The 22,048-nt window shown below is 46.1% G+C and overlaps 1 long non-coding RNA gene across 1 annotated transcript; it reads right to left on the bottom strand.

The window, feature by feature from the left end:
- Positions 1 to 980: 980 nt before the first annotated feature.
- LOC109285260 (uncharacterized) lies at positions 981 to 20,891 on the bottom strand. Its single transcript, XR_002092946.2, has 3 exons — positions 20,823 to 20,891; positions 11,481 to 11,509; positions 981 to 1,360 (listed from the first exon to the last, which is right to left on the bottom strand). It is a non-coding gene; the product is annotated as an uncharacterized LOC109285260 (long non-coding RNA).
- Between the last annotated feature and the right edge of the window lie 1,157 nt (positions 20,892 to 22,048).

The raw sequence follows: 22,048 nt of genomic DNA, 5'->3' as shown, positions 1-22,048 counted from the left end.
CATCCCAAAATTAAGAAAAACTCAAGAGTTTCTTTCCCTCTTGCCACTCTGCCAGTTTGGTGGCCCTTCTGCTGAACTGCTCATGACTGTCACACATGTCAAAGGACATCCCTGCACTATACCTGAGCAACCCGCAATGCAAGAGATTCCAGTGCAACATGTTTGATCCCATGGGGCTCTGAAACAGTAGGGTTAAGTGAAGACTATTTTAAATGTGTGTTACCCTTGTGCTAATTACTGGGGCCTGATTCTGCAAAGCAGAGTCACAAAGGTATATGCGTTGGCACTCACTGAATGTGAAATTCTTAAAATGAAGGATGCACTTACCAGTATTAAACAGAATGCAGACAAAACCACATACAGTAGCACAATCTAATATTGAGTATAACATCTTGTTCCCAGGGGTACCATAAATCCCACATCATTACATTATCTGTATCTTGGATTTAATAGAAAGGGTGCAGCTAAGCCACAAATACCCATGGTCTGTATTGTGGAAGTCCATGAACAGCAGCCAAAAGACACTTCAGTTCTGGGTCTTCTAGCTGTGGAACTGCCTGGCTGGGTGGAGATCACTTAGAAGAAGCATTTGGTGTCTATACTGGATGTCTATTAGATCACATGTCTATTAGATCACTCATGAGCTGGCATGAAAGCGGCTCCCTTCATGTGGCAGTCATATGCGACTTCACCCATGAGCCCCTGTCTGTGGGTGAACCACATGTCATGCTCACATCGCACCGGGGATCTCAGTAAGGGCTGGGAGTAGCAAGCTCAAGTGCAGCTGCTGCCATGATTCATCAGCAATAGTCACTGATTTTTACCATTAATGGCAGCTTATTACAGAGGCTGTCTTACACTTCCTTATAACTACTCTGCAGACCAGATTTAGGTTTGTATACAACAAATGATTTTCTGTACTGCAACAGTGCATGGAAAGCCTGCTGAAACCATAAGATACACAAAGCTTTTGGCTCAGAAGCAATATCTTTTATTGGACCAACTAAATAGTAGCAAAAAATGCCTTTCTTTGCGAGCTTTTGGGCACAAACACCCTTCTTCAGGCTGAGAAGGAGTCAAAGATTGTAAAAGTCCTCTTAGGTAGCAAAGAAACTCCATTTTGCTCAGCAGATGTAGAGAGTAGAAGTGTATTCCTCTGGGTATCCCTGAGTCCTTTTGTGAGTGTTGCTTTCTGATGTGTAGATTAGGCTGTCATCTTCCCTGGTGGTGTCTGATGTTAGAGGCAGACAGGGAGGGGAAAAATCCTTGTTTCTTGTTTAGCAATGAAGTTTACTTTTCCAAAACAGCTAAAACACAATATCTTCCATGCTTGAGGGATCTATGTTGTGGTTGTGTTGGTCTGAGAAAAAAAGAGATACACAAAGCTTTTGGTTCAGAAGCTATATCTTTTATTAGACCAACTACATCATAGCAAAAAAATTCCTTTCTTTGCAAGCTTTCAGGCACAAACTCCTTTCTTCAGGCTGAGGAGGAATCAAATATTGTAAAAGTCCTCTTAGGTAGAAAAGAAACTCAGAGGATGTAGAATAGCGGTTTATTCCCCTGAAAGTTTTTTCTCAGACTGCTGGAACTACTTCACTTCAATTTTCCCAACAGCATTTCCAGCCCCATCTGCTGGTTAATGGCTCGGCCTCTGGGCAGGGAACAATGAAGGTTCAGTTACCCTCCCCCTAAGTACCTCTTAAGGAAGCAAAGTCAGAAGGCAAAACCAACCAGAGGAGTCTTTATTTCAGCCCATCTTAGTTCTCAGCCCTTCAAATTATATTCATCTGCTTGCTTTCTGGGCTCAGCTGTCAACCTAGTTGTACTAACCTCATGGATCAGAAAAATCCAAATGGTTCAGGAAGCCCCTGACCAGCTACCCAGTCTCTGGATCTAGCTAGGCTCCTCTCCAGAAACGAGAACAGCTCATCAATCTCCCTTCCTCAGCCAGCACTGAGCTAACCAAGCTCTTTCCTCACACTTGACAACCGCCATCTATTTCAGCAAGTGCAGTTGCTTGTTTATTATGCAGCCCAGATAGGGCTTTTATACCCCAGATAGGGCTTTTATACCCCAGTATAGGCTGCACCCAAAATTAGGGTCCTGTGCTGGGGTGCTGTATGGGCTCATAAGAAAGTAGAGCTGAAAGGGATCACATGGAGTTAGTTATCTAGTTCAGTTTCCTGCTCAGGACAGGATCATCCCTGACTAAAAGTCATCCAAGCCAAGTGTTTGTCTAACCTGTTCTTGAAAATTTCCTGGGATGGAGATTCCACAACTTCTCTAGGCATTAGCGACACGTAGTGGGTGCACATGGGTGCGTGTGCACCCCCTTAGGTCAGCTGTGCACCCCCTGGAAGCGCCAGCTGCAAAACCAGAAGTGCACTTCCCAGTTGGTGATCAGCTGCTGGGGGACCACCCACCCAGTTGGCAATCAGCCGCTGGGGGACCCCTCCAGTCGGCAATCTGGTGCCCCCCCAGACTCAGGAGGCACCAGTTGTCCATGTCTCTAGGTGTCCTGTTCCAATGTTTGACCATCCTCATAGTCAGAAAATTCTTCCTAATCTCTAACCTAAATTTATTCTGCTGCAGATTGAGACCATTGCTCCTAGTCCTGTCCTCTACGACCACAGAGGAAAGCCTATCTCCATCCTCTGTAATCTTCTTTCAGGTATTTAAAAACTGTTATCAAATCCCCCCCTCAATCTTCTCTTCTCATCAGACTTTCTTCATAAGCCGGGATTCTGGTTTTCTCTGTTTAAAAATTACAAATTCTCTGATGAAAATTGCAAATTCTCTGAATAAAAACCCCAAAATCTGTCACTCACCACCCACAGCCCTGCAGGTCACTTGCCACCCACAGCCTCCTGGCCCTTCTGACACCCCTCACTCCCCACCCACAGCCCCCTGCCTCCCCCAGCCCTGCAAGAGGGGGCCCCCAGCTGCCAGGGCTATGGGGCCAGGGACCCAGGTCCACAGCCCCCCACCTGTGGGAGGCAGTAGCTGCTGCGGCAGAGTGAAGTGCAGATCCTGGCTCCTCCTACCCCACAGGCAGCATGGCCAGAACAACGCCCATGGGGGGTGGGGGTGGGCTGTCCACTGCAGGCTCAAGCTCCCTGCCCTGCTACCCTCCCCCCGTGGACCTTCACATCCCAACAGGCAAGACCCAGCATGGGAGGGCAGAGCGGGCTGGGGAAGCACTGCCAAGCACTGCCATGGAAAGGGGACCCCTGCCCGCTTGGCAGCAGCAGGGGTAGCAGCACAGAGTTGTGCCTCCTGCTGCTGCTGGGTGGGCAGGGGGCCCCTCACCATGGCTGTGTGGGGCTTGAGGTGGTGGCATCAAGCTTCCCTGCCCAGGAAGTTGGGACCCGCTCTGCCCTGCTGCACTGGGTCCCAACTGCTGGGCCACGGAGGCCCCGAGAGAAGAGCAGCAGGGTGGGGAGCCCAAGCCCACAGCAGGCAGCATACACCTACCTTCACCATAAGCTCAAATTTAGGGGGCACATGCCTCCCACCCCCTGCCCCAGGAGCGCATGTAGTATTGGGGAACCAGCCCCTTTCCACCCCCTGGACAAGCTGCCTACAGCCTCATCCCACTCCCCACCCAGGCCTGGTGGCCACACATGGCCCAGGCCTCAATTCCCATGCACCATCTCAACTGGGCACCAGCCCCAGCCACAGCCCTACCCAGCTCCCTCCCTCCCTCCCTGTGGGGACCTCAATCTCCCCACCCCTGCTCCCCCAGACTTACCTGCAGGAGCTGCTCTCCAAGCTGCCTGGCAACCACGTGCATATGTACCTATGCACATGCACATGGTGCCTCCTGCCTGATCGCCCTTGTCCTGCTCCTCCCAGCCTCATGCAGGCTGGAACTCTGCCAGCCTTTTAGGGGAAACCCAACGTTTCCCGCATTTTTCTCCTTTAAAGGAGAAAATCTGGGTTTTTCTCCTTAAAATGAAAAAAATCTGTGTTTTACCATGTTTTTCCATGGTGAACAGAAAACCCAGATCCCCGGTCATAAATCAGGCTTCCCAGGCCTCTAATTTTTTTGGTTGCTCTGCATTGGATTCTCTCCAATCTGTCGACTTTTCCTGAAGTGTGAGGCCCAAAACTGGACACAGTACTTCAGGTGAGGCCTCAGTGATAAGTACAGTAGAAGAATCACTTCCCTTGATTTCCTGGTGACACTCATAGTTTCATAGTTTCATAGTAGCTAGGGTCAGGAGGGACCTGAACAGATAATCTAGCCTGACCCCCTGCCACAGGCAGGAATGAATGCTGGGTTCACAAGACCCCAGACAGGTGATCATCCAACCTCCTCTTGAATATGCCCAAGGTAGGGGCGAGGACCACTTCCCTGGGAAGTTGGTTCCAGATTTTGGCCACCCTACCTGTAACTCCTTTTGATACAACCCAGTGGGTGCATCTACACATGCAATAAATGCTATTTGGCTTTACAGCACAGTAAATCTACTGCACAGTAAATTTACTACCTGCATATGTGGGTAGTAAATTTACTGTGCAATACACTATTGTATAGTAAAGCATCTGGTGTAGATACAGCCAGTATGCTGCTGGCTTTTTTTGCAACAAGAGCACACTGTTGGCTCATATTCAACTCATGGTCCCTTGTGACCCTTCTCTCCAGTACTGCAGCCTAGCCACTCATTCCCCAGGCTGTATTTGTGCATGCTTATTCCCTTCCAAGTGCAGAACTTTACACTTGTCCTTGCTGAATTTCATTTTTGGCTTTGGACCATTTCTCCAGTTTATTCCGGTCATTCTTGTTCCTAGCCCTACCCTGCAGAGTGTCTGCAACTCCACCCAGTTTGGTGTCATCTACATATTTGCTAAATGTGCACTCAATCCTATTGTCCAAATAATTAATGAAGATGTCAAACAATACTGGGCCCAGGATGGATGCCTGAGGAATCCCTCTTAATACCTCCTCTCAACTAGACATTGAGCCGTCAATGACTGAGATGTCTGAGAGGTATTCACAACTTCAAATACTTATACATGACCCTCGCAGTACTGAAGAGCTTTCTCATGTATGTAGCATGTTATATGTGTGGGTCTGAAACACTTTACAGAGAGGGGCCACTTAAGTGAATGTGGTACCATTGCAGGGCATGGCAATCAGTGACCTATGTTACCTGGCTCAGAGCATTTGGTTAAAAACCTACCAAACTCAATGGCAAGCTCCAACTGATTTCAATGGGGCCAAGATTGCACTTGTTACATATCAGATGATGTTCTTCCCATTTCCTTTTCCATTTGGAATACATCGCTAGTATGATGAACTTAGAATCAGGACTACTGCTAGAACCAAGCATTATCTAACAGGCCTCCACAAGCAAAGAGCCTATAGTGTATTTGTTCTGATGTTATTGTAATATTCTACACACATTTTCATTCATATCATAGGATATTTAAATCAGGATTATTGATATATCTAAAGCATGGTGCGATTAACAAAATGGCTAAGATCTGACCTTGAACATGTTTAACTGTATTAGGGAGCATCTATATGTGACATTAGTGCGCAGCAATAAACTGCAGAGCTTATTGCTCTGCAGTTTCTTGCTCCCAGGTGCACTGTTTACACGTGCACCCAGACATCAGCACTTGAACCGGGTCACAAACTTGAACTGACTTGTAAATACAAGTCCTACCCTGCTGTGGAGTTTATTAGTTTCATGTGCCCTAATACATGAATGCCGCATGCCCCCAGAGGCTGGGGTGGCATGGCAAGCTCACACAGGCGGTGGAGGCACTGTCGGCAGCGGGAGAGTGGCAGCAGCGAGCGGTGAGCTCCCACAGGCAGTGGAGGGGTGGGGAAGTGGTGAGTGCCGACCAGTGGTTGGCAAACACCCACAGACACCACCGGCAGTCTCGGCAGTGACCCGTGGTGAGTGGGGACCGCCTGCAGACACCGCCAGAGGTGTTGGCAGCGAGGAGGGAGTGGCGAGTAGCAACTGCCCACAGGCACCGCCGGCAGTGTCAATGGCGCCTTTTTGCAGGGTGTGCATTGCCAAGCTCAGGGGGTGCACATGCACCCGCATGCAGCCCCTACGCATCGCCAATGCCCTAATAGACTCCGAGACGTTTACTGCACAGTTAATTAGTCAACCATGCAGTAAATGTCTCATGTAGATGCGCCCTCAGTGAACTGTAGTAATTGAAGTTTGTGGAGGGGGAGAATAGAATAGTATTTTCCTCCTCTTGTGCCCACCACCCGTTCCCCCCCACCCGAAACCAGTAAAATTTGATGAACCGAGTGTCTAACAATCAGATGTTATACATTTGAGCAGTCAGAAGAAGAAATCAGATATTAGAAATGACTTTGCCTCTAGTAAAGTCACTATGGTCCTGTTTCATCATCATGTTGAATTAATTTTTGGATCTCCTTTGAATCAAGGTTTATCAGCTTCATGTTACTTGAATTTCTACGGTTGTCCCATCGTAATTGAGATTTGCCTAATGATCACTGAATGGCAGACTGCTCCTTCAGGCCACTCCATTATACCATTCACATGACATTAGAAATCATATGCTGAAGACATCATGTGTTGACCTCTGACCACATATGAGCTAATTTCCTAGACTAAGCCAATATATACTGTATTAGAAAGCTAAATATTTATATTTAAATAAACCAATCCCATTTCCTAAGTTTTCAGTCCAAGGCAGAAGTCAATTTTAAAAATCTCCATCTGTTCTTTGTAGATTTGAACAGTTCCCACCCATGCAAAAATATATTTCTTGGACTTTCATGTCCTTCTGTTCAGTAGAAGCTTGGCAGAGTTTCCACTGAAACTGGCCTAAAAGGAAGAAGTCTCCCCTTACTTAACACCATGGTTAGAACACACAACTTCAGGCCCTGTTTTCCAATTAATAGGGTATTGTCTGAGCACAATTTATTAGTTAGACCCATCATGCCAGGCCTTACTTGCACACACAATCACAGTGACTGTTCACTCAAGCCAAACTGGAACCCTACTGGGTCTTTGGTTGCAGGATTAGAATGGATCTGTGAATCAGCTGTAGGCTCTTATCCCTTTATTTGCATTTTTGTCACACAGGAAGGCCTCAAATAGGCAAGGTCCCTATTGTTTTAGGCACTGTACCTATGCATAGCAAAAAACCCAGTCTTGAAGAGTATAGGATCAAAATAGAAAAGGTGGGAAAAGTATAGTGTCCAGTTTTACAGGCAAGAAACTGAGGCACACAAGGCACAGACAGAAGTGCAGCTCCCTGGTCTAACTCATGGAGCTTCATAGAAAGGTTGGAGGATTGAGCTAAAATTTGGAGTCAATCCAGTGAGAGAGGCTGCTTGTCTGCAGCCTCTTCCCCTAGTCCCACCCTCCCTATCTCCCACCCTCCTTACCTCCCCCATGCTGTCTCAAGATGGGAGGGGAATACACAGGGCAAGGAAGTCTGTTCTGGGGTTTGTCCAGCTGCACTGGAGGGGGGGGAGGGGTAGATGGATTGGAGTCCCTCACCTCATGGGCACAAACCCCAAAATGTACCTCCCTCCCCTGCCTTCTCCCCCTCCCATCCTGAGACAGTACCGGGGATGGGGCTGGGCTACAGCAGCCCAGCTACTGGAGCAAACACAAGTTAATGAAGGTGCTCTGCTTTGAAGCATCTTCATTTGAACCCTCTTATACTGAGGGTTAATTTGTTGCACGATCAGAGTGCTCTCCAGCTGTGCCTTTGTGTTTGGGCACAGCTGTAGAGCACTTTCAAGGGGCCAATCGCATGAGAAATGTAATTTCTCTCTGCACCTACAGAGTGACCTGTTCTATGGTCCAGTTTCAATCAGAATCCATACTGAGAGTTAAACTCACAGTAGTTCGGGATCTTTGGAAATGGTGTGTTTCAAACTCCTCTATTATCTTATTTTCATGTTTTGACCCTTTGACCCACACGACATTCCTATCCTGTTTTTTTCATTAGTTGTCCCAAGAATTTAGTTGTTCCATTCATCCATTAGCCCCCGTAAAAAGGGGCTACTAGTTAGCCAGGTGGGCCTTGCCTATGGTAATCATGAGGATCTTTTCTGCAAAGCTGATGTTTAGCCAGTCAGTTCCCAGCCTGTATCACTACATGGGATTGTTCACTCCTAAGTGCAGGATTTTGCATTCATCCTTGCTGAACCTCATAAGATTTCTTCTTTCTCCAGTTTGTCATGGTTTCTAGGATCTACTACTCCACCCAGGTTGGTACCGGGAGAGGTAGACAGGGGACTGCAGTACCTTTAACTCTGAGATCAATGGGATCAAGCACAGTCTTTGACTCAGAAAACACCCCTGGCCTGACCTGGAAATCTGTGACCTGCTGCCAAGGAGAAAGCCCAACACTGAGCTCTCCTGAGCCATATCCCACATACCCCAGCAGCTTACTTCCACCCAATACTGCGCAGCAACCAGCATTGTTTCATTGGTGAAATGCTTTCTGCCTTTAGCAACATGGAAACAACCCTGAAATGTTTTTTTGCCCTTTTGCTATTTAGTCAGCAGGGGAGCCTGTAACATGTCATTTATTTAAATAATTGAGACTGCAGCCATTTTTAGTGGTGTGTGGGCTATTTTTTTCTTTTTAACTTGACAAAGGGAAAAGACAGCATGAGAGTCAGAATGATGGTAACCACAACCCATTATTAAGCCAACATTCAGGGATGCATCTGGGCTACAGGCTGAAGTGCTGCCTAAGCAGGCATTACAGAAATGCCTTTGACAAGGACACACCGCCCCAGGCGAGCTGTGGTTTGAGCAAAGGAAAGCAGATCATATTGCTTAGCCAGGAGAGTTTTTGCCAAATATTTCTGTGCCTTTAAGCCTTTCCATCATAGTTCTTATTTTTCAAACCCCGCTTTCAATCAGTTCTATACATCCCATGCCAGCTGCATCCAGCAGTTCCTCTGGAGCTAAGAGGTCTGTGGGTGGTTTTCACTGTGGAATGGGTAGGAAGGTTCATGGGGGGGGAGAGGGGGGGAAGCGCTATAATTCAGTCACTTTAACTCACATTAATCCACAGCTTGATAAAAGATAATGCAAAGCAATATGGCTTGTCAGCCTGAGAGCAATTTGCAATCAATTAAGCCTTGTTTTAGCATGAAGGCAGCAAATTTTTTAAAAGTTCTCCTGGCACTTTCTGATCCTGTCTTGTCACAACATAGCTAAAAGAGTCTTGCAGGTAACCAATTCCCAGTGGGATGGCATTTTGTGGGCTGCATTTTTCCCTCCTTGACAAATGACAATAAAGTCAGCATAAACTAACAGCAGTGAAATAACTAGCAGGTCACTGAAGCATGAGAGGTGGTGAGAGATGCTTCACAGTGCAACAGGCTGCAATGGAAAGGAATTTTTCCAGACCTCGCCACTGCTGCCCTCCCCACCACTCCTGGCTCTTGCTGCCTCTCTTCCCCTTCCCAAAAGGGAACAGGTCTTATGGGAAAATGTCTCCAAATGTCCGCTCCATGGTTTTACAGTCTGAATCCCTGCAATGTTTTGTTATGCAGGCCAAGTAGTTCACACGCTGCCCTGGGGCTCCCTCCTGCATCTGGACAGTGGAATTGTCTATTGTTATTTAAGGCCTAAGTGCAGTGAATGGATGAGCTTAAGCATTGTACATCAGGGATCTGCAACCTATAGCCTACAAGCTGTATCTAGCCCAGGAAGAAGCTGAATCTAGTCCTCAAAGGTCCAACCCAGACTGAGGTGGCCCAGGGGACTGGGTAGCACATAGCTGTACCAGGCTTCCTATCCCCTCTGAAGCCCTCCTTGCTGCTCTTTCCTAACTGTGCTTCCCCTCACTGCTGGCGGTGGGGCTGGGGATAAGCAGTGAGGTTTTGTGCAAGTGGTTTGGGCTTTTCAGGAGGTGGAGACTTGGGACTGAGGACTGGATCCCAAGCTCTGGACTGCAGTGGCAAAAAGTTGCCAACCCTCGCTGGATGACTGTCATTCAGCCCTAGGTTGTTTCTGTGGGCGCATCTACACATGATGCTTAATGCACATTAACCTAAGTTAATGCGCATTAAGTGTTCACATGTACATGTGTGCACCCTTAATGCACATCAAACTGGTGAATTTAGGCTATTTGTGCCTAAATTTGTAGGCTAAAGTGCAGGTATCAAATTTAGGTGCGAATAGTTAAAGTGCATTAATGCACATGTAGACATGTTAAAGTGCATTAACGCTGTGTGTCTGGACTGACTTGGGACTAACTTTAGTCCCAAGTCAGTCCAGACACACAGCATTAATGTGCTTTAACGCCTGCACATGTAGACGTCTGCCAAAACCCACTTAATGCACATTAAACTTAGGTGCATTTAAATGCACGTGTAGACACGGCCTGTGTGCTGTATAAGTGCTAGAGAGGCTTTGGCCCTTGGTGAACAAGGTGACAAAGCTGGACCTCAAGCCTAGTGGAAGCCCATTTGTTTGGTGTTAAGGATGTTTTAAGAATAAAATGTCTCCAAGCGAAGAGTGACTGATCACACAGGTCCTGGCACTAAGATTACGAGGATAGGGCAAGATCTGAGCCTCAGCTCACTTAATTATTTTCTGTTACCGTAAAATGGAACACCAATTCCAATGCTACAAATTATAGCATGTACATTTGCAAAATTATACTTGGGGGTTATTTCCAGGCATAACTGGGATATCTGCTAGAGATGTGCTACACTACAGCTTCATACAATCTGCACCAATATGACTGGTCCAGTAAATCAGGTGCTTGCTAATCAAAAGTGCTTAATCCCCATTGTTTTCACAGAGAACTAGGTGCCTAACACTATCAGATGGTTTTGGAAATCCCAGACAGTGTCATTCTTCCTCTTGAGCTGGAAATATTTTAGAAAATTTGTCTCTAACCAAAATCTGGCCTCATCAAATTAAATCCACAGGAGCCATTAAGCCCTTTATATCCTACCCTTTGTATCACACCTGTGTGACACTAGTTACTATCAAGATTTCTACTATTGTTTGAGGGGAAAAGTAACCTAATACACCTTCTGAATAAGATCTTTACCAGAAACTCCTTTCTGTTCTCCAGTTCGCACATCTAACCCTGACTGAAATCAGTGAGAGTCACTTGAAGACAGCGTTTAGCAGTTAGGTAGCATACAATAGTACATCTCTTGGACCTGTATTTGAAACATAAGTTGTTCCAACGTTCAGGAGGGTGTCTGATTAGAAAAATTAGCATCCTTATTCTGTATCCACGCACTGCTTCAGCAGATGAACTGTGCCCTTTTTTTAGTCTAAAAGGGAAATTCAAGGCCAAAACATGACTACATGGCATAAGAAAATGCCCTTGAGATTAAATTAAAAACATAGTTCCTGAGATAGTAAAAGCAATCACTATTTGTAGGCCTTATAAAGCTATTACACACCCCTCCAGTTCATTCACAAAGCAGACAGCTAAAGTTGGCTGAGTGGTGTACTTCTCCCTGGGGGAAGCTGGCTTACCGTGCGGCTTTTCCATTGTGCGCTGCTACCTGCATAAGAAACAAAAACATTAAGGTCATCTCCCTCCAGAAGCAAAGTAGCTAATTGTCCAATCAAAGGGAGCAATCATTCATTGGGGAATTATGCCTTTTTCATGGCTGCCCATTGGCAGGGACCTGATGAAGAGGTGAGGCAAGCTGAGGTATGAACAAACCTACATTTGTAACTGCTGAAGAGCTCCTGGGAGAACATAGCAGCTGTTATGCTGATCCTGTGGCCACGAGCAGGTTAAATCACCCAAATTCTGACCCTGGATGAAGCAACTGCATTTCTACATGTATATTGTAACCACCTGTATCAATATCCTTTAACAGCTATACAATCATCACTTTTTTCTATATCTTTATATGCCAGTCCGGGAGCAGGCGTCTAAACTGATGGAACTTTTGCAGTGAGGAACTAGAAGAAATGGGGATGCTGGGAAAAGCGTTTTGAAGAATGGCAAGAGACACTGCAAAGTACTACACCTCCCCCAGCTTTCATGCATATCTTTCTCTAGGCCCAGCCCTGTGTGATTTCCCTTTTCTCCCTTGGCCTGCAGCTGGGCAACAGGTGGTGTCCTTCACACCAGTGGAAAGTCAGTTTATAACACTACCGAATTGAATGCTCCACTCCATCACACCCATTTTTAGTGCATTTTGGCCCACTTTACACAGTGTAATAGGCAGCACAAGACACAAGGGAGTAGAGAATCAGGACCGTTCAACACATGCATAACAGCACCTTATGCATCACTGGGTGCATCTACACGCAGTAGCCTAATAACACTGCACAGTAGTGTGCTTGGCAAAACCCTTACTAATACACTACTGCACATTAGTATTAAGCTACTGCACAGTTAGCATCTGTAAAAAGCCGTGCATCAGCACTACTGCACAGCAGCGCTAGTTACTGTGCATTGATTTAGTACTTGGTTATGCAAGTACTAATGTGCAGTAACTATAGCGTATTAATGAATGTATAGACACACCCACTGTGGGTTTGGTTCAGAGGAAACTGTGGTTGTGATGACAGCATGCCTGGCCCTCAGACAAAACATGAACACATCCTTTCTCTCAATACAGCCCCTTCTAGCTGATGAGACCTTGGAGTTGATTGGCACAGAAGTGATAGCTGGCCAGCCTCCTTCACCTAAGTTTGATTATAACCATAGGGCTGTGACACATGAACAGATAATGTCTTTTTTTTAAACAGTCACACACACACTGAGGGGCAAGGACTCTTCTGGAAGGTACAGAGACCAGGCACTGACCTTGGATATTAAACAAGACCTTGACTTCATTGCAGCCACAGCCTAGGACCAGCACTTCATCCTTCTCTGATATATGCAAGGAATGTCATCAGCCATGAAATCTGTATCTGGCCACAGAATTATGCTCTGGACTTTAAACTTTCATTAAAAATATTGTTTCTAGATCCTGCAGTGAAGATAAATTAGGCAATGCACAGTGGACACCTCTACACATGCCTTAATGCACTGTGGTACTAACAGGTACTAATTAAATATGCAGTAACCGGTGCTCCTGTGCAGCAGCACTGGTGCATGCTTTTTAAGTGATGCTAATGTGCAGTAGACTAATTCTACTGTGCATTGGCGCAATAGCATAGCTTTTGCCATGACACGCTAAAGCGCTAAAGTAGAACTAATCTACTGCACACTTTGCGTCTCATGTAGACACACCCAGTGGGCATGACTACCTGTGTGCATTTACTGTGCAGTACCCAAAATTACTGCGCGGTACTGGCATGTTACTACACGTGCATACTGTGAAGTAAATATGGCGACCTACGCTGATTTGAGCATAAATTTGATACCTACATCATGCAGGTATCAAATTTACACCCGATCAGTTACTGCACAGTAAGGCATGTGTAGACACGTGACTGCGCAGTAGCACTGTGCACGTGGACTGACTTCAGACTAACTATAGTCCCAAGTCAGTCCACACAACGTTAATGCGCTTTAACGCCTGCATGTGTAGATGCCAGGCTATTCCCGCTCACTAGACAGTGACTTGCTGTGCAGTAAATTTAAGACAGCGTAAATGCACGTGTAGAAACGCCCAGTGAGTATAATCCAGTGCAGCAGTTTACTGCCCACATCAGCCTAAGTAGTGCAAACTGCCCTGCTCAGCTTAGTAGGTTGTTATCTCTGGAACCAAGCCATGGCAATCAGAGTATTAACATTATTTTATAGCTAACTGTTTAGCAGAAAGATCAATTTTGTGCACTAACTCCAAACCCCAAAGGGCAAAAGCAGCAACTGCTATTCCAGAAGGGTACAAAATTATTGCTTTGCCTAATGTCTGCTAAAAGCAAAGATAGTGCTAGCCTTGAAGCCAGGAGACTGCTCTCTGCTCCATTGCAGATTTCTTATCATGACCTTGGGAAAGTCAGTCTGTCTCTGTGCACATCAGTTTCCTATCTGCAAATGGGGATAAAGACACTTCCCTACCTCACAAGCAGGGGAGAATGATATGCACACACAGGAACCACATACAGAAGTGTAAATGGATAAATCCTTCAGCTGCTATGATACGGCTGCAGTATCAAACCTGAAGCTGAATTTATGCTGTATCCAAATAAAGAGCTGTGGGACTACAGCACTGATTGTGCATTTTGCTTTCATATTTAATTCACTGGAAGTATTTTAACTTCAGTGAAGCTCCACTGAATTTCTAGGCTGTTACACTACAGTGCTACAGAGAAGCCAGGGACATTGTCACCGAATTGGTTGCACACTTTCCTGTAAGTACTCGGGTCTTGTTTTCAGGCATTGTCAAGGCCATTTGGGATGGCAGCCAGCAAATGAATTAGAGACTTGTCATATGGATCAGCCCTTCGCTGTTAGCACTCCTTTTACCATTATGAATCTCCCCTCCCATGATCAATCCTCATGCTCTCACAATTACATGAATCTTCGCAATTAATTGATTTTTTTTTTAAGTTTTCCTCAGCAACATACACGGTTATGAGTTTGGGAGCCTTATATTTTCCTATGTATTTGAAAGAGATACAAAGAGTAATCACAGACAGGTGTGTCTTAATTTATTGCTCCTTTTTCATAGCACTAACAGAATTCAGAATGCAATTGAAATGAAAAGTGAATACATTTGAAACTGGTAAAGAAAAGGCTTGTGTATACACTATATAGTCTTTGGAAATCAATGCCACAAGATGACAGACTCACTGGAATATAGGAACCCATTTGACTGCATATTTGAATGACGAATAATGTTTGCAATTACATAGGGTGTACAGATACGGACAATTATACCATTTTAAAGGGAGAGGGGAACTTAGCACAGTTTGGCTGAAACCATTGTAACTCTTGCCTGTTTGTTCTGTCTACTCCCGTTCCACCGTAAGTGGAAGGAAGGAAAATTACCCCGTGGTCAGATTTGTATGGGCTGTAGGGGTTTTTGCCTTCCTCTGTAGTGGGGCAGGAGATGCATTAACCTTTTCCTGGGATCTCTCAAGAGTATTTGCAACTCTTGTAGCAGCATGACACTGACCACTTGTATCCCCCTGATTTACCTGTGGCAGGTTAAAATACTATGCCCCTGTCGTTGTGTGACAGGGGTGATTGTGTAGCTTTGCCAACAGGCTAGACAAAGATGTGTTTGGGATGGTTTAGATAGGGATGATCCTACCTTAGGCAGGGGGTTGGACTAGATGACCTCCAAAGGTCCCTCCCAGCCCTACTTCTCTATGATTGAATTACAGACAAAAGAAGCAGTCACAGTGGACCAGCTGACATGCACTGCTGAACCGTTTAGGTCCCCCCTCACATTTAAAATATTTAAAACAGTATAACTGTTCATCTGTCTGCACTCTCAGTACCCTCCTGATTCAGGCTTAAAACTGCCTTTTGAGCAGACTTTTATTGTAACTATATGTCATGGGGCTTCTTCTAGCACCTTTTCTGAAGCATCTAGTCCTGGACATTGTTAAAGGCAAGATTTGGGAAGAGGTGAGCCATTAATTATCTGGCAAGGCAATGTCAACTATTATTCTAAAAAAGGTTTACATAGGGACATACAACTGGAAACGGCCCCTGGGCCACTGAATGCAGTCCCCTGCGTTCACAGGGGATCTTTAACCCAAGGAATCCCCAAAATTGCCACTTCAAAGTCTTCCTCACAACTGGAAGGAACAATATTATCCAGACAGGGTGGTGCAATCTCCATCCTTGGGGGTTTTCAAAACCCGGCTAGACAAAGCCTTGGCTGGGATGATCTAGTTGGGGCTGGTCCTCCTTGGAGCAGGGGGTTGAACTGGATGTGACCTCCTGAGGTCCCTTCCAACCCTCATTTTTCTATGATTTTATATCTGAAAAACCCTATGAAGCACTATCAAATCCAGGCTTTTATTCCAAACACATCTATGTTTTAGTTTCAGCAAAGCCACCAGTGAATTTCCAGGCTGCTGCACTGAAGTACCACAGAAGCCAGGAACACCAACAAAAAAATTATGAGAAGCTTTCTGCTGAGTAACTAGGTTTTTCTTTCAGGCTCTGTGACAGCTACTTAGGGTGATGGTCTGTGAGTGGATTGAGGAACTGTAGTATAGTTCTGCTGATCCTAGCCTTCTATGATAATATTTTAGGACCTAGCCCATCCTGAAGGATAACCACCCTGTAAAGTGAGAGGTATAACCAAGGATAAAACTATTATACTTCTTAGGGCTGTGACTGTATGAAGGTTCCCTATCTCATTCTGTGGGGCAGTCTCCGGAGAACTGAAATAACCCCCCTTTTTTAAAAAAAATATTTTAAATATGTCACTGAAGTATACCATTTATGTCCCATTTTGCTAAGTTGGTTGCTAGAGTCTGGACACCCTTGCCATGTGCCCTGGCGTACACAGCCATGCTTGCTATAAATACTTCAAGCACAGAAATTAAAATGCCAGCTGCTAACAAATGGAATATTCAACCTCTTCATCATTCAGAGGTTTTATAGAAACAGACTCTCTAATAATAAGTACTTAATGACAGAGTCGATGCCAGATGTAATTGAGATTATGCCAGAGATGAATCTGGGCCAGAATCTAAGCATACTGCTGCTATAAAATCCAATCATTGGGCCAAATTTTACACCTCGACTGATGCGAGGCCCCAATCAACTCCTTTTTATATTCACACAAGCCTATATATTGATTTGCAAGCAACTGTAGCAACAGCATCAGGATCGTGTTATGTCAATTCAGGCTTGCACGGTGGGGAGGAGGCTTTGCGTCCTGACTCTGTGGTACAAGGTCAGATCACAGCATGCGATACAAGAGCTAATCTTGGTTCCTTTGAAGTCAACAGTACTGGGTCATGATCACAGGACCTAAATCTTGCATGAAGCAAAGCCCCTCTAACCTACATTGAAGTCAAGTGGAATAGAGGGCTCTGAACAGTGCCTGCAATGCGTACAACACCTTACAGGACTAGTATCCAGAAAGGTCAGTTCAGGCCACCTATTTTTGTTGTGTTTATTACAGCGCTGATAAAAGCATTGACTGATTATTTTTAATTGTACTTTTGTAATATTCCTCTGGGGGCATTGCCTGCAGCTGCTTCTGCCTGATCCCATCTGGACGGGAAACCATTATGAAAGCCACCTCCCCTTAGTGGAAAGGACTTTCCTCAGCAGCTGGCTCTGGAGGTGTGCTCGCTATTAGAAGCCAGTTGATTCACCGCAAGTGTCTCTGGGTGGGCAATGAAGGACGACAGACTTTCACTCACAGTGACTAAACTTTCCTTGACTTCAGTAGGAAGAGAAGTTGTCCCTGAGATCATTCCCTGATAATGTTAACGTGCTGCATTTTTCTGTACAATGGGAATACATGCTAGGTTCTCAGGGCAGGGCTGGGGGAGGATGTTACAATACATTTTTTTTCTGAGAAGCTCTTTTTGAGAAAGAAAGATGTCAGTGGCTGTCCAAGAAGACTTCTTTTATTTTGAAAGGGAAAATAGAGTGGATTTCCTGCAGCTGTCTGATTGAAAAGGCACATTATCTGCAACCACATTGTTACGAATGTGTATGTAGGTAACATAAAAAAAGGCTGAATCGTTACCCAATATTTTCTTTGGCCAAATTCTGCTCTCCTGTGCATCACCAGGACAAACCACAGGGAATCACCAGGGACTAGGCAGAATTTTAACACAGTTGATTTTCTGCCAATACCCATTGCAGAAGATGCATGTTGCAACAGAACAGGTTTTGCCATTTTGCCTGGTTTCAAATCATGCTTGGGACTCCATCAAAACCAAAGGGCTTCCTCATTGCCCATGGTAGACACCCCCCCCCCAGATCTGGCATAACAGTCGTTGCCCGAGACCCTTCTGTTTATATAATTTAGGAGCACTCCTCCTCGGTGTAACAGGAAGTTCAAAGTCATGGCCCATAGTCCAGAGGACTGTATGCCAAACCTGGGTCCTCTCCCTACCTCTGGCTCACTGGTCCTCATTGTGAGATATTTGAATGTATTTATGAGATGCTAAGGTTCAACTTTTTGCTGTTGAGTTGGGAACGGATTCATAGTTTTACTTTATATCCACAGTATATTCTATGCTGGTGAGAAAGGTGGCACTCTTACCTACACCAGTGACTTAAGTCATCTTGTTTTTCACTACGTGGAAGGAGAATACAACACTCAACCCCTTTCACACAAGGGCTTGCACTTCTCCTTTTACAAAGGAGAGACACTAAACTCAACCCCTGGAAAGCATCAGAGATCTCCCTCCTGTTCCTAACAACTTCTTGGCTTCCCTTTTCCTACCTCCCCAGCTTGGCAATCCTTGTCTCTGCATGGTTCTTTGCACAACATCTCCACCTAAACCCTCCTGAGACCACCACCATCACCTCTCTACCTACTATCACCCCCATTTTGCCTGGGAAGCAGCCTTACCAGCAGTCTCCTTATTGTCACCTTGGTCACAACTGAAGGGGTGGGGAGCGTTAGGTCCTTCATTAACCTCTTTGGCCACATCCAGCCATGTGTAGACATTTGGTTCCCCGTGGACGACTAGTGGTGTACTTCTTATGCTGCTGCTGCTAGTTGTCCCTGGGGAACACCTGTGCCCAGAGACCACTCTGGTGTGCAGCAAGTTACCCTGGTGGGAGGTAGAGGAGGCTGAGGCCAGCACTGGACTGACCACAGCAGCCCAATCTGGGGTCCTCTTGGGGCTGCAGCACCGGCCGTCCTGCCGCACGGAGCCTGGCCAGCAGCAGAGTGCAGCTCCGGATGGCCAGGCTCCGGCTTTGGGTGGTGCACACTGCCATCGCATGCGCCACTCTGCTTTTTTTTCCATGGGTTTCTTTAAGCCCTGGCCCCATAAACCCCCTCCACGCTGCTCTCTTGCAGCACGGAGAACATCTGAACATGCCACACGGCCACACTCATCTGGACATGGCCTTCTGGGCAGCCCATGAAAAGCTAGTCTCTCTCCCACATGACATGCTGCCACAGTTGTGATCCTGAACTGGAAATAACCTTGATATCGAAGACATGAGAGTTGCCCATGGGACGTTCTCAAGAGGGAGGACTGCTTGTGGTAATTCACTCTTATTTTCTGGGTTGTTACAAAGGACTTCTTTTCTCTGAGGCCTCCTGGGTAGAATCACAGAAAATGAAGGTTGGACGGGACCTCAGGAGGTCACATCTAGTCCAACCCCTACTCAAAGCAGGACCATCCCAGCCAAGGCTTTGTCTAGCTGGGTCTTAAAGGCCTCTAAGGATGGATATTCCACCACCTCTCTGGGCAGCCTGTTCCAGCGCTTTGCTACCCTCCTGGTGAGAAAAATTTTCCTCATATCTAACTTAAACTTCCCTCACTGCAACTTGAGCCCATCGCTCCTTGTTCTGTCATCTGCCACCACTGAGAACAGTTCAACTCCATCCTCTTTTGAACCCCCCTTCAGGGAGTTCAAGGCTGCTATTAGATCCCCTCTCAGTCTTGTCTTCTCCAGACTAAATCAGCCCAGTTTCCTCACACTCTCTTCATAAATCATGTGCCCCAGCCCACAAACCATTTTCATTGCCCGCTGCTTGACTCTTTCCAATTTGTCCACATCTTTTCTGTAGTGGGGGGCCCAAAACTGGACACGGGACTCCAGATGTGGCTTCACCAGTGCTGAATAGAGGGGAAGGATCACTTCCCTTGATCTCCTGGCAATGCTTCTACCAGTGCAGCCATTAGTCTTCATCACAACTAGGGAACACTGGCTCATGTCCAGCTTCTTGTCCACTGTAACTCCCAGGTCCTTTTCTGCAGACCTACTGCCCAACCAGACAGCCCCCAGCCTGTACCGGTGCATGGGATTTTTCTATCTTAAGAGCAGGACTTTGCACTTGTCCTTATTGAACTTCATGAGTTTTCTCTTGGTCCAATCCTCCAATTTGTCTAGGTCACTCTGAATCCTAGCACTACCCTCCAACATATCTACTTCTCCCCACAGCTTGGTGTCATCTGCAAACTTGCTGAGGGTGCACTCTATGCCATCTTCCAGATCACTGATGGAGATATTAAAAAAAACACCAACTCCAGGACCAACCACCCCTGGGACACTCCAATTGATACTGGCTGCCAACTAGACATCAAGGCATTGGTTATTAACCTTTGAGCCCAATAATCAAGCCAGTTTTCTATCCAGGGTACACCGAGACCTGTTTTTCCCCTGACTGTCAGGATCTATGACCAGAGGGTTCTTTGTCTTGCCTCAAGCTTAGAAAAGTTAATTTTTATCATGTTATTTCAATTGTATTTTTTTAACATGTGACAGAGGCACCCTGAGCCCTGGAGAGGAGACTGGAGAAATGTTTTATGTAACTTGACAAATCTAATTCTGCTGAGATGACTCCTGAGGACACCCCTCCATCTCAGACCTCTCACTGTTTTCTTTCAGTTCCAGGCAGCCATCAAGACTAAGTGTGGACATTCAGGGGGACTAGGGGGAGGTTAGATCAGGTTCAAAATGGTTAATCCATGTAAGGTAAGTCGGGATGGGGGGGCTAGTGGGAGGGGGTTGTGGAGACAGGGGGACAAGCAGTCTTGGATGGATTGGGGGGTCATCAGGGGGATGGGAGGGCAGGTGGTGTCTGCAGGAGCGATCAGTGGGATCAGAGATGTAGGTGGCATCTGCAAGGGAATGGGGGGGCAGGTGGCATCTGCAGGGGGACTGGGCAGGATCAGGGGGGCTCATAGGGTCCTTGAGAAGGTTGGGGGGCAGACCAGGTGCTCTTTTTAGCCCCCCACCTCCCACAATGAACCTACACCCCCATCCCTACTGCCTTTCCCTCCACCAGTACTTACTTGCTCAGCTCTGGCAGTAGCAAACACCGATAAAACCAGCAGCAGCCAGAGTGGCATGCAGGATGGAGGTTGAGGGGGAGGAGAGGGGCTGGCAGGGGGACTATAAATGCCCAGTGCCAGGTGGAGGGGTGTGAAAAGCACAGTCCTGGGGCTGGGGCCAGTGGAGAGACTTTTCCAGCCCTGGGGCTCTGCAGGTAACTGTGCAGAAGTCCCATGGCCCAGTCTAACCTACATTGAGTAAGTTTGATACTACATCGATCCAGGTCTATCTTAGACCAAGTTTGCGCGTGGAACTTCTGTACGCTTATGGGTTTAGATTGATTTCCAATCACTGACACCGGGCCTGAGTGCAAGGTCCCCACCCAGGGTGAACTAAGTTACATCAGGTGGCCATTTTAAACCCAATCTAGCCTCCCCCTAACCACTCCCCCACCCACAAATGTCTGCACTTAGCCCAAGAGAGCATTCCTTCTCTGTCCACACCTCCTGTGCCTGCAAAGCTGCCTATCTGCACCTGTGCAGTTGTGCCCATGTACTGCAGAATTGACCACATCCCATTTCTGGGATACGCAGCATTCATCTTGACTCTGGAGGAGAACTAAAATACTGTGACATTTCAGGGGTAGAAAAGCTATTTCAGGTGATGTTTTGATTAACCTCCCTTACGCCTTCACAGTTTGCTTCATAGTAATGAAAGCATCTGGCTTTACAGGCAGAAGATTATAAAATATAACACTAATAAAAAAAAATTGAAACACCCTCTGAGGCATTTGTAGCTTCACTCTTCACTCTTTTGTAATACAGGTGGCATTTATAGACTAAGTGATGGTCTGATGAGGCATAAAGGTTTTAATGGTCCATTTTTGGAATGGCCTGAATAAGTGACTCATGGCTTTCCCAAACAAGTGCTGATGAAACTTTTAGACCACATCACAACATCATCCATAATTTATATTTATATTTTACCTTTAAAAAGCTTAGGCTGATTTTCCAGCCAGTTTGTTCAGCCAGAGCATATAAGACTGTGTTTCTACTGGTTACAGCAAAAGACCTGGAAGCAAGAAAAAGATGTTGTATTTTGACTGCAGCAGAGCCAGGTACCCACAGTCTGACCCTGAGCAAGGCACTGACCTTACTGTGACTTAGTTCAGCCAGCTGGAAAATTGGAGGAAAAAATGCAAGGTCACTAAGAACCTGATGTCGCAGCGTAGCTAAACTCTGCTGGG

The sequence above is a fragment of the Alligator mississippiensis genome, chromosome 3 (genome assembly GCF_030867095.1).
Source record: "Alligator mississippiensis isolate rAllMis1 chromosome 3, rAllMis1, whole genome shotgun sequence".
Lineage (NCBI taxonomy): Eukaryota > Metazoa > Chordata > Crocodylia > Alligatoridae > Alligator > Alligator mississippiensis.
The sequence above is the reverse complement of the archived record's forward strand: the minus strand, read 5'-3'. Positions and strand labels throughout refer to the sequence as shown.